The sequence below is a fragment of the Giraffa tippelskirchi genome, chromosome 2 (genome assembly GCF_054371585.1).
Source record: "Giraffa tippelskirchi isolate mGirTip1 chromosome 2, T2T-mGirTip1v1.2.pri, whole genome shotgun sequence".
Lineage (NCBI taxonomy): Eukaryota > Metazoa > Chordata > Mammalia > Artiodactyla > Giraffidae > Giraffa > Giraffa tippelskirchi.
The window spans coordinates 172,941,339-172,954,049 of NC_137276.1; the positions used below are offsets into that span (position 1 = coordinate 172,941,339).

The 12,711-nt window shown below is 38.5% G+C and overlaps 1 long non-coding RNA gene across 1 annotated transcript in view; it reads right to left on the bottom strand.

Moving 5' to 3' along the window:
* Positions 1-5,014: 5,014 nt before the first annotated feature.
* The window catches only part of LOC145525689 (uncharacterized), a 65,645-nt gene continuing 57,948 nt past the window's right edge, over positions 5,015-12,711 (bottom strand). Inside the window, exons 4-6 of the long non-coding RNA XR_014068364.1 lie at positions 9,033-9,208; positions 6,920-7,020; positions 5,015-6,127 (exon numbers count right to left, since the gene is read on the bottom strand). This is a non-coding gene — a long non-coding RNA (uncharacterized LOC145525689). The remainder of the gene's footprint in view (positions 6,128-6,919; positions 7,021-9,032; positions 9,209-12,711) is intronic.

Sequence of the window (12,711 nt, forward strand, 5' to 3'; positions counted from 1 at the left end):
GTTAAGATCTGAACCCAGATCTCTGCCTCTGAAGTGCATTCCACTAAGCTAAAGCGCTGAGAGAATTCTCCATTATTCTGGTATGTCTGCAGAGCTTCTGAGACACTGGAAGGTTATTTGCTTTACAGATAACTTCAAAAGCTAGCGTCACTGTCTTTCTAAAGATAGAGATCCAGCTAGACCTTCAAAAATAGTAAAGTCTCCCACCTACCTCTACATAGAGAAGGTTTGCCCTTACTTTCCATGGTAAAAAAACAAAACCCTACAAAACTACTCTATCTCCAAAGGGGAGGATGAGCTGGTTTGCCAGCAGCCACCTCTAAGATTAAGTGTTTCTTACACTTAGTGTTTCCAGGCTTTGGCATAGACCTGACTGCACAGCACCTGCCTGGGACGGTCCCACATTGTCCTCATGGAACTTGGAGGGCAAGAGAAACTGATGTGAACATACCTTTCCATGAGTGAGAGATTGTCTAAATCCATATACATTCATTGTTTCCTTACCAGAGAAATTCATGGAACTATAGTGAGCAAATATTAGGAGCTGTGTAACTATTTGATACACATTACTTTTCCAAATAGAAAAATCTTCCTGCTAGCTTGGCTAAAAGATTCACTCCCCAACAAAGCCTGTACTCAAACAGTCAGATTATTTAATTGTGAAAAAAATATAGCATTTCTCAGGTTCACTGATGATAGCTTAGATTCCATGCAACTCATTAAAAGCCAAAGAAGACAAAATAACAAACATTAATGAGATACTGTAACAAAGAGAACAGCAGTTATGTGCTAATTTAATTTGGTTAATTTACAATTGAGTTAATTTCTAAAACCTCTAATTTTCTTTCTGATTCCGTGCTGTTTGCTGTCATTTAAGAGATCATTCTGTGAGATTTCTTTGATAGTCTAGTCCGGAAGCTGGTTACCATTTCCAAGCATATGCCCACCTTTTGCCAACTTAGTTCTTTTTATGCTACCCACTCCTAGCATTCTTGATGAAAAAATTCATCCACTTTCATGTATGCTTTCAATTATTGGTAAAGCATAATCATCTCTACCTCATGGCCCAGCCAGCACTTGGCTATGGTGCATATATTAAAAATGCTTTAACCTTTTCTCATAGTTGTTGCAGTTTTACTTTTGTGAACTCCTTTGCATTGAATAGAATCTTCCATCACTGTCTTGCCTGAATCTGAAAAGGTGCATTCTAGAAGCATGGTTACAAGGATGGCCACCAACTAACCTATAAATAGTGCAGCTCTCCGCTGCTCAGAATAAGCCTTGGCCCTTTTGGCTGCCGGCTTCCATAATTCTTTTGAGTGCTGTCTGTCCCTCTATATGAACATGTACCTGATCTGACCAACTGTCAGTCCCCTCTGACTGCTACCTAGATCTGAGTATGTAACTCCCCCATTCTCCCCCACATATACTTGCCTGAGGTGCCCTGGGATCAGCTGTGCCCCCAGTGGGTTTTGAGAACAGAGAGAAAAGGTAGATGTTCAGATAGCTGAGCAAGATGCAGTCCTCCAGTCTTTTCAATAACAACCGTGATAAAAGGAAGATGAATATGAAAGGCAGGGAGAACTGTTTGTGTGCAAGCAAGAGTTCGTGGTTAATTTCTTCTCACTGAAAAAGTCTTTTGCATGAATCAGACCAAGGCAGACAGAAGTACTTTATTTCTTGTCAGGAGAATTAACTAGTTTTTCATTGTGGGGAGATTAAAAAAAAAAAGTTTTCAGTCTTCAGAAGCAAAATGGTCACTGTTATTTTTTGTACTCTATTCATATCTTTGTGCCAGGGGGTGAGGCCAATTGAAGATATTAGGTCATTAATTTCCATAGTATCCTTGTGAGGGAGGACAATGGAAACTAATTATCCTTATTTTATAAATACTGAGAGAAGTAAGTGCCCTCTCTGCAGCCTATGTAATTCATTGGTAGTAGAACCTCAAACCTCAGTTTAATTTCACAGTAGTTCATGGGTTTGATCAAGTCCTAAGGAAGCACAGAGGTGTCATGTCTCTGAGCACACTTTCCTACCTTGAAGATCTGTGGTCCTTTCTCATATTCCCCAAATGCTGTTGACTTACAAGAAGGCAGGGCAAGATCCAAGCAGAAAAAGAGGAATTGGGAAGTTCGTGTATGTTCAGAGAGAAAACCAGAGAGAGCATTTAAACAAGTGACTGATTCACTGGAATAAAACTGTGGTCAGTGCCTGATATTTTTCAAGTTTTAGGAATATCATAGAAAGACAATTGCCAAACGTATCAGCTTCAAATATATACATATATACTTATTGGCTGTGCTGGGTTTCTCTTGCTGCATGGGTTTTTCTCTAGTAGCTGAGAGTGGGGGCTACTCTCTAGTTGCAGTGCGGGGGCTTCTCATTCTGGTGATTTCTCTTACTGCTGAGCACAGGCTCTAGGGCTTCAGTGATTGTGGTTCCCAGACTCTAGAGCACAGGCTCAATAGTTGTGGTGCACAGGCTTAGTTGGTCCACAGCATGTGGGATCTTCCCAGCCAGAGATTGAACCTGTTTCTTCTGTGTTGACAGATTCTTTACCACTGAGCCAGCAGGGAAGCCCTCCTCTCATCAGCTTCCAGGTTGATAAAGTGGGAAGGATGCCATGCAGGGTCCATTAAAAGTGACGACAGTTGTCAATGTCTCACCAAATTCTCTGCATCCTCTCTGAAATTGAGCTTCCTTGGGGTACAGAGGTTGTCCTTAGGGTCAGGGAACAGAAGAGGGGATGAAGGCAGGTATAAGGCTGTAAATAAGACTAGGAATAAGCGCGTGCTCAGTCATTCAGTCATGTCAACTCCTTGGTGCCCCACGGACTGCAACTCACCAGCTCCTCTGTCCATGGGATTTCCCAGGCAAGAATACTGGAGTGGGTTGCTATCTCCTTCTCCAGGGAATCTTCCCCACTGAGATCTCTTGCATCTCCTGCATTGGCAGACAGAAGAATTCTGTTAGGTGATTTTAAAATCATGGATGTGGATTTTTCCTTCCTAGAACCCCAGGGAAGGGAAGGAGGTGCATAGCATGGCTGGCTGCACAAGGAAATCATGAAGGACATGTAAGTGGTTACAGAGAACTGATGACAAACAATGTGGCAAAAATGAGCAAATAAAAACTCTACCAAAGGTGAAATGATCAGAAGTTTGGCACATAGAATTAAAATGGGAGGAAAAATTGAACAAAAACTACTAAAGGAAATTGCAATTCTAGTGTTGTTGTCTACTGTACTTTGCTGTAGTCTGGGAATGTGTACTAGACCTTCTGAGTTAAAATATATATATATATATATATATATATATATATATATATATGTTTGTACATATAAACATGTACATTTATTTTATACACACACACAGGAGGAAATGTGTACAAAATCCTATCCTTGCCACGTTCACCCAAAAAGCCCTCATGGAAAAACAGCTGATTCTGAACCGTCTCAGGTCCCACATCCAGGCCAGTGGAGCAGGTCGGCTGCAAGACCTCGGTGTTGAGAAGTGGAGAGTGGAAAACCCTTTGCAGTGAGGGCTCAATAATTAATTAAAGCAAAAATTCTAATGACGGCAGAAGCCACACCAGAACACAAATGAGGCATTTATGGAGCTAGGGCTAAATGTAAGAGAAAAAAGAAAGAGGCACAAAAGCCATGTTTTCCCTGAATGAGAATGTCAGAGGTCTGAATACTTGACTTTTCAAGGATCCCGAGAGCTGAGTGGGGCAGAAATTCATGTTCATCATCTCTTCTCCTTGATACATATGTACTCAGAGCATAGGAGTTTGATGTGGTGAAGATCTGATCTCATGCCCCCTGGAGCCTAGATGCTTTCCTGAGAGCTGGTGGGTTTGGCCCAGCCCAGAGGCAGCCTGAAGTGGGCTTTTTAATCACTTCCTTATCTCCTGACACCAAGTAAGTAACTCTGTGTTTTCCGTGTAGCAGTACAAGTAAAGCACACATGGATTTATATTTTATTCACAAAATCACTCATTTACTAATCAATAATTACTGAGCAAATACTGTGTGTGAAACCAAGGATAGTACAGTGTAGGCAAGAGAAAAAAGTGAGCATCAGAGTCTTAGCTCATAAAGAAAATAAAAAAATATTAGATTGAATTTAGTACCGTGAGAGACTTGGAGACAAAGTAACATGGAAATCCAGAGGAAGGCAAGGTCAATTTTTCTTTGAGAGAAACCAGAGAAGGCTCAAGAGAGGAGAGGGCACTGAAGTTGAGACTCAGAGAATGGTTGGAATTCTCTAAGGAAGCTATGACAGCCTCAACACAACAGTAAAAAAAAGAGAAATTAAGCACGACTGTGTTGTTTTTAATCATGTAAGGTTATGCTCCTCTAATTTATCTGCTCTATATAGCCACGTTTATTCCCCCACTGCACTGTAAAATAATTTGAAACCACTAAATAACTAACAGTAAATTGTATGATTCAACAGAGAACAGCCACGGGGAAAAGCAAATGGGAACATTAGGGAGCACTTTTCTTTATTTTGAATGTTTTGTGACAAACTCTGGTTTTGTCACTGAGGATGCAAACAAGTGGAAGACCTCTTTCAGTGGCCACACAGTTACTCAAATGGCCACAGAACCACTTGAAACCTTCTCTTTGGGCAGCTAAGGAACTTGCCGTTCTTCACAGATGACCTAAAATGGCAATCTCTCCTTGAAGAAAATGCATTTTGAGGAAAGACAGGTATACATATATTCACAGGTAAGTGAACATAAGAAGTATTCACTAACTGTGGGTGCCGCTTTATGTTGTGGCATATTAATAATTTGTGAAGAGTTTTTACAATGTCTTGTCCAAGTTGTGGACTCTGAAAAAAGCTGGGCAAACATTATCCTTATCCTTTCCTTATATAAGATCAAGGAGAGCGAGTCTCAGCAGAGAGACCTGTCTAAAGTCAGGCAACTAGAGATGAGGTCACTCCAAATATATTCATCTTGGTTTGGTGTTTTTAGCAATAACCAGTAGGAGTCAGCCATCTTGCAATTCATTTCAACATATATTTCCAACCATATTACATAGCCACTCCCAAAGTCTCTGTTTTTGACTGGATCTTAACATGGCTGGTGTATATAGCAAAATCTTTCTGACTGGGGCAATGGCTGCTTTTTAGGTTTTTCTTAAAAATCTTAATACTTCAAACCCAGATATGCTCTTCAGAGGGGGCGTATTGAAAATTATCCAATAGTAATATGGTCTAAACAGCCCAAAGGCTCCCTGCTCATCCCTTTTTTATTTTTATTTTTTTGTGGCCAGGGGTGTAGTGGAAGCAATTTGGGATGTCTGGAAGAGAGCTATAGAAGATATTGTAGCATACATTAAAGCAATGGCTCTTTTCTGTTATGGTTTCTTTTATGGTTTGTGTGCCCAAAGCATATTTCTGCTTGCTAGTATGTATTGCTCTTACCTTTAGCACAGAGCCTGAAGAAGAAATCAAACCTAGAATGTCCTTGCCCCCAACTCCATCAAAGTTCCCTTGAAGTTATTAGTGACAGCGCTGCATCCTTGATCTTGGATTCTCAAACTCCATGCAGAGTGCCTCACTGCATACACATGCAGGGCGTGCTAACTTGCAGTAGCCACAGAGCCTCTAGTTCTGTATGGTGAAAACCTATGTGTTGGGGTTGGCTGGCTGTAGGCAGGTCATGATGCTCTCTGTTCCAGGTTAGGAGATTTTTCTCCAGTTGTAAAGAAATAGCCAGCTGTACTTTTTTTTTTTTTTTTTCCGGTTGCCTCCAGTTCCTCTTGAAGCCCAGAGAAGTTCCAAAGGCCTCTGAAACCATGCAGAGACTCTGGGGTGGGAGCTCAGTGAGAGCTTTTCCTTTCATGAACTAATCAGAAGGCAGAGGGCTGGCGTTAGTCTCTCTCCCTGCTGGGTGCTGTGGGGCTTTATTTTGGAAAGAAGACCACCTAGTGGGGCAGGCTGGCCAGCCTTTTCTCCTGGTCTGAATGGTTTGATAGCTGAAAGGGAGTAACAGTTTCTGAGAGGTGAAAAATGCATCTCTCCAGCATCTTGAGAAAGATTCTGAATACCGTTCCCAATCCCAGAATACCAGTCCTCTTTCAACACTTTGCAAAATCGATCGACATGTGCTGTGAAAATTTAGCAAAAGTTAGGGTCACGGGAATTATCTGGAGGATTATATAATCCTATTTCTACTAAAACAAAAACTTTCAAAAGACAAGCAGAAAGGGACTTCCTGCTGCTAAGAATGATGAAACTGCTCTTCAGTTATGAAAATCACACACAGCTCTCCACCCCATCATAAAGGATTAGCATCAAACTTGAGAAAGATTAAAAACAAACAAACACAAGCTTTCTCTTCCCTTTCTCCCCATCAGTGGACCTCTTTCACGTGTTTACTTTTATTTTTTTTTTTAAGCTATGGTTCTCATATTTTGAGTCTCATATATGGCTTGTGATGTAACAGTGCCCCCCTGCCAGGTGCCATTGTGGACAGTCCTCATCGCCTTGCCATCTTTCATTTTTGCCTTCCCAGTAATCTCTAGACTGTGGTTACACATCACAGATCATTTTCCCTAGTAAAGCTTTCTCTAGGACAGCTTATCTTTTACCCCTTTCCCTTAAAATTCTATGATGGGTTGTGTTTCTGATCAAAACTATTCCAGCTGTTACCATTTCAAAAGAGGAATTTAAGAGATTAAATTAGAGAGAAGAGGAAGGAAGATAGAGTGTAATTGATAATTAGGTGAACTTCACTGTAGCCTCCTCAGGATAACTCTCTGGTCTTTGAGCTAGATTTTGGAGAGTAATGAGTTTTTATCTGAAGCCCACTTTGTAGCCAGTCGGAGTCTTGTTCGCTCCGCTCAGTGGGAGCTGTCTTTGGTAAAAGGCTTATCAGTGGTAATGGGCCAGCCACTCACCCCTGCTCAACGCACCGCTGCTGACTGCTGAACCTGGAGTGCACTGCCATTGAATAATGAGGTGGAGATCAAATAGAATCTGGTCACAGCCCACAGAAAGCCTAGAAGGGCACATTTTCACAAATTATTCAGGGACAACACCTGAATTGCTGTCAGCTAAGTGGATAAATTGGGGGAAAGGGAAGAATAGCATCCCCCTTCTTTTCACTGCCCAATTATTCAGATGATCTTTCTGGTCTTAACTCCTTTCATGGAAATATAGCCTAAAATCCAATATGCATCCATGTGTGCTATGTTGCTTCAGTCGTGTCCAGCTCTTTATGACCCTGTGGACCGTAGCCCAGGCTCCTCTGCCCATGGGATTCTCCACGCGCAAATACTGGAGTGGGTTGCCGTGCCCTCCTGCAGGGGATCTTCCTGATGCAGGGATTGAACCTGAATCTCTTACATCTCCTGCATCAGTAGATGGCTTCTTAACCACTAGCACCACCTGGGAAGCCCAAAATTCAATATATCCTTGGTTAAATATATGTTAATACTTGGGCTTATTTTGGATGCTGGGCAAGGATTCTCTTGATTCTTTCATCACACCATCAGGTCACATCTCCCACAAATAAAATGTGTGAAGAGAAAAGCATAGGTAGTTGGGGCTATATGTTGCATATCTGAAATATATTTTCTCATTTTGACCATAATTTTTGTTGAATTACAAAGAAATCCAGAACTAAATAGATATAAACAGTAACATGGGCCACAGTTTAGCTAGCTGTTAAAAAGCATAGACTCTGAAGTTAGACTACGCAGATTAAAAACCTGCCCCCACTGTTTCTGGTTAAGTAATCTCGAGAAAGTTACTTTACTTCTTGGAGCTTCAGTTCCCTCATTTGCAAACTGAGCACAATCATAATACCTTCTTAGGTTGGTTTCTTGAGGATGGAATAAGATAATTAGGACTAAAGTAGCCAGATCTGGCTCATTCACTGGATTTTTCTGTTGATATGCTCTCTAAGCACACAGTCACACATGGTCTTCTGTTCTCTTCCCGTGTGTTTGATTGGAAATTTCACAGCACAAATATGCAGATACTGAGAGTAGCATTCCCAGTTAAGTCAGAATGATCTGTGAGCCCAGGGGTACATTGCAATTCAGGATGCAAACGTGTCTCTAGGCAGCTCATCAGGGGACATTTTTAGCTAAGTAAGCTCTAGGCCTGCAGAGCTCTTGAGGTATAAAAGATCGAGAGCACTGCTCACATCCATACAGTTCTTTAGAAGCTTTTCTGTACCATAGTAATAGCACCTTTTAGGCTCTAATACTCTTAAAATTTAGAATTATTAGACTGAACTCCTTACTCTGAGCCAACTGAAAAATAATTCTCTGCATATCTTTACTCACCCTTACCTCTTGATTAAAAATATTCATTCTGCTATTACTTCTCCCTACCCTTCAGTCTTTGGCATTGCTTCCCTAGATCTGAATTCATTTTCCTCCCTAAATATGTCTAGAACCTCCTAGGACAGTCACTGTCTTAAACACAGCTCACAGACCCTAGAATTCTGTGCTTCAAAATTTCTCCACCACGTGAACATCATTTTCCTTTTTTTTCCCTTAATTTTAAAAAATATAAAATTTTAAAGGTTATGCTCTATTTACAGTTATTACAAAATATAGGCTGCATTCCTTGTGTTGTGCAATATATCCCTATAGTCTATCTTACACTTCATAGTTTGTACTCACCACTCCCCCACCCCCAACTGGTAACCACAAGTTTGTCCTTTGCATCTGTGAGTTGAGCATCAATTCCTTTGCGTTTGCTTTGATCCCTTAGCAAGATGTACACATTATGCTATTGATATAGGTCTATCAAGCCTTTTGCCTAAGTCCCTTAGTTCCATACCTAACCTAACTTAGGTCAGCTGAATTGAGGTGCTTACTTCTTGGGCCTGTTCTGTAGTACACTCACACTTTGTGAGGGAATGGCTTCCTTTTAACCTCATTTCTGTAAGGATCCCTATATTAATACTTGTATCAGTTACGACAAACTAGGTTATGCTACAGTAACAAACGACCCCCAAATCCTAATTTCTCATAGTAATAAAGTATTTCAACTTACTCAGCATGGTATCATGGATTTACTATGATTCTCTTCCATGTCATCTTCATCTCAGGATACTCTAGCTGATGGAGTAGCCTCTATCTGTTGCAACCTCTATCTCTAACATTGCCAGTTGGGAAAACCAAATCATGCACTCAGTTCTTCTTCCAACAAGATGGGAATGGATAATTTTCCTGCAAAAGGAGGGGCAGCATAGGGTAGGCAACCAAATATGAATGAGCAATAATATGACCTATACTGAAGTCAGTCACTGTAACTATAGGAAAGACTCTAATGCATACTTAGTCATCAGATTCCTAACATAGGGAGCTGGACTTCTGGCTTTCCATATCTCCAAATTACATAAAAATTGGTAAAACCTGGTCACTCACAAGTTGTAGTTTTTAAGTTAATATCAAAGTAGGCTTACATCTTATTTTTTAAAGAATCCTTATTCCAGAATTTCTTTGAAGGAAGGATAGTAACTACTAGAGAAAAATCACATACTATTGTCCTTCTTTTTACCTTTCCCTTTAGCTATAAAAGAGCAAAAAAAAAAAAAGGCAAATCAAAATCATTCTCTAAATTATTGATCTTTTTGATATTATATAAAATATAAGTACACATCAAAAGCTGAGCTTGGTTATAAAAGGAGAGTACATATTCAATAAATTTATTCAGATCAAATGGGTATGGTGAAAGCTTTAAATAAATAACTGATAAGAAGGAAATATCTAGCAATAAAATAGCTAAAAAATGAGTGTAAATCTCATGTGAACCCGTAGGAAATACATAATGTTACAGTAGAAGAGCTGACAACAAAATTAAGCTAATAAATGAGAAATACGTAGTGTATCAATTCAGTAACTCTACAGTGAATGTGCTAGTTTACTTTTCCAATAAAGTGGCTTATTTATGGCCTTTTTTTTTTTTTTTTTTTTTTTAGGAATAGGAATAAATATCAAGATTCTAAAAACCAGAGCTCTTTCAAATTTCTTTGACGGAATAAAATAAGAACAATGTAACTTATTTCTAGGGACCATAGAAAACTCGTTTAAGTTTTATAGGAACGAAGATGTTCCCAGTTCAGATATCAGCTTAGTTTCAGTGGAACTGCAAGAAAACAGAATAATTTGGGCCTTGGTGAGACAAGGCTGTATTCCAGTGAGAAGGAAAAATAATCCATTTCTATTTCTAAATTTCTTTTGATTTACAAAGGCTTTGTTATGTCATAATTTTTTAGTCAAGTATGTGTGAGACATTAGTGTATCGTTTGCTATTGCAAATAAAATAAAATACAATAAATAGTTCACAAATTGTGGCAGTCAATGGCAAATAGTTTGTATCAGGAATCACGAATCTCTCAGTTCAAACAACAGACAAAGGATGTAGGGAAATAATCAGACCAGATGATCAGATGTGTGAATTCACCTGTACTTGTCTTTTGCCCTTGCCCAGCAAGGTAGAATGCCCTCTTTAACTAATTACCTATCAAATATTCCTGGGAGCATGTTGCTAGGACAGGTATTTCTAACACTATCTTGCATATGGAGAAAATGAAGAAGTGCTTTAGGGAGAAGTCAGTACAACAAAGTTGACAAACAAAATCTAAAAAGCTCAACTCTAACTCTGGCGTCTTCCATCAAACAGCCCAAACTCATCTCCATTAAACATAACCCAAAGAGTGACTTGTAAAGTCTAGCTTACTTATTATCTACAGTCTCCAAACTCAGTCATCTTCATAATGCAGTTGCTGATGGAGGATTAACCACCCTAAATCTCTTGAAGTTGGTGAGATGTCATGTGGCAAAAGACTAATTAGAAGAGCTTTGATAGATTTCAGAGGGAAGTGTGGCCACACTTGTAATACCTCCGTGGCTGATCTTCAGTTCCAAGCACCTTGGAGATATTCTGAAATGTTTTGCCATTTGGGAAATTAAAATTTACTGTGACAAAATTGCATATGTTAAAAAAAGAAAGCAAAACCAAACCAAAAGAATGACTTCAATTAATGGGTCAGCCTAGGGAAATGGATTTTTTATTTGTTAAGAACCAAGGGACTGAATAAAGATCCATCAATATACAGTACCAGGTAATTCTAATTAACTACAGTAAGCAAAGAGTTTGTCTCACTTAGTTTAGGAGTCGCAGGGGAAAACAGCACTTCCTTCTTAATGCATAGGCATTATCTAACTTTCCACGAAGGAGAGAATCTTATTTTCCCTGGAAATCTTTGCTTGTTTTCTCCCACTAATATTTTTATTAATCAGTATTTGATTATATTTTCATTTTCAAAATACTTTAAAATCTTAAGTTTTATAATGAAAGCTTTCTTGATTATTATCACTTTATTCTTAAAAAAAAAAAAACAGGTAGCTAGAACTTGGCAAGTAAAGGGATTGGCATGATATTATTGACCTTAAGGCTTCAAGAATTTGGAACTTCCCATTATATGGGAATATAAAGAAAAAGTCTGTCACCTGATTTCCAGCTTTATCTGCCTAAGTTATATCTTGTGTCCATTTGGGGTCTTCTATTATTTTTTAGGGCTTCCCTGGTAGCTCAGCTGGTAACGAATCTGCCTGTAATGCAGGAGACCCCTGTTCAATTCCTGAGTCGGGAAGATCCCCTGGAGAAGGGATAAGCTACCCACTCTAGTAAAACTGAATTTTAAAAATTTACTAAATCAACAATTTAGTTAACCTGAAAAAACTACCCTCTATATTTCATGCATAGATGTATTTCATATATCCAAAAAGATGACTCTTACTATTCTAGAAGTTTCACTTAACATACCAACTATTTTGTCATTTATCTAAGTATTAATCAATTTTTTAGCTGTACATCATTTTGTTGTATTACAGTGATATAATTTATTAACCTCCATTAGTGTGAAGTACTCAGATTGTCTCTAGCCTTTTTCACTATTATTGATAACACTACAATGATCATCTTATTTACATACTGAATTATTACTTTAAGATACATTCTAGGAGTAAAATTTTTGAGTCAGAAGATGTACCAGTCCTTGTGGCTTTTTTGCTACATAGTTTCACTTTTCTTTATATATGAATTGACCAATTTATAATGCCAATACAATGAATTAGTGTGTCATTTTCACTATAACCTTGGTAACAGTGTGAATTCTGTCAAAAAATTGATACTTTATTAAATGCAATATAGTGTTTCAAGTTCACTTAAATTTTCTTTTTTTTTTTTGGCAATGAAAAGAATTATATGTAAGCTAATTAAAGCTACTGGAATCATTAAGTCTTTGTGGGTTGTTACTGTACTTTGATTCATTGAGCTTCAAATTTAGTTATATGCAGATGAGTTTAAAATTTAGTTTTAGGAATTCCATGAGTGAAACTTGTTATACAGTAGCATATCACTAAATAAAATTATTTATAAGGTTGAACTGACTCAATCTCATATAAAAAGTACCAAAAGAACCTTGTTAAAAAAAAGTGATCTCATTTGAAAGAGGCTTGAAATGAAGTCATTATAACAAGGCATGGACCCTGGGGGCATGGCTGCAGTATTTCAGATTTTATTTGTCTTTGATTGAAAACTTGATTTATTAACAGCATTTCACTGATTTTTTTATCCATGTGCATAGTATAATTCATCTTCATCTTCATTTCAGAAAGGCCACTGGAATAAAAGTTGTTTGTTTGTTTGATCTTTCCCTGATTTC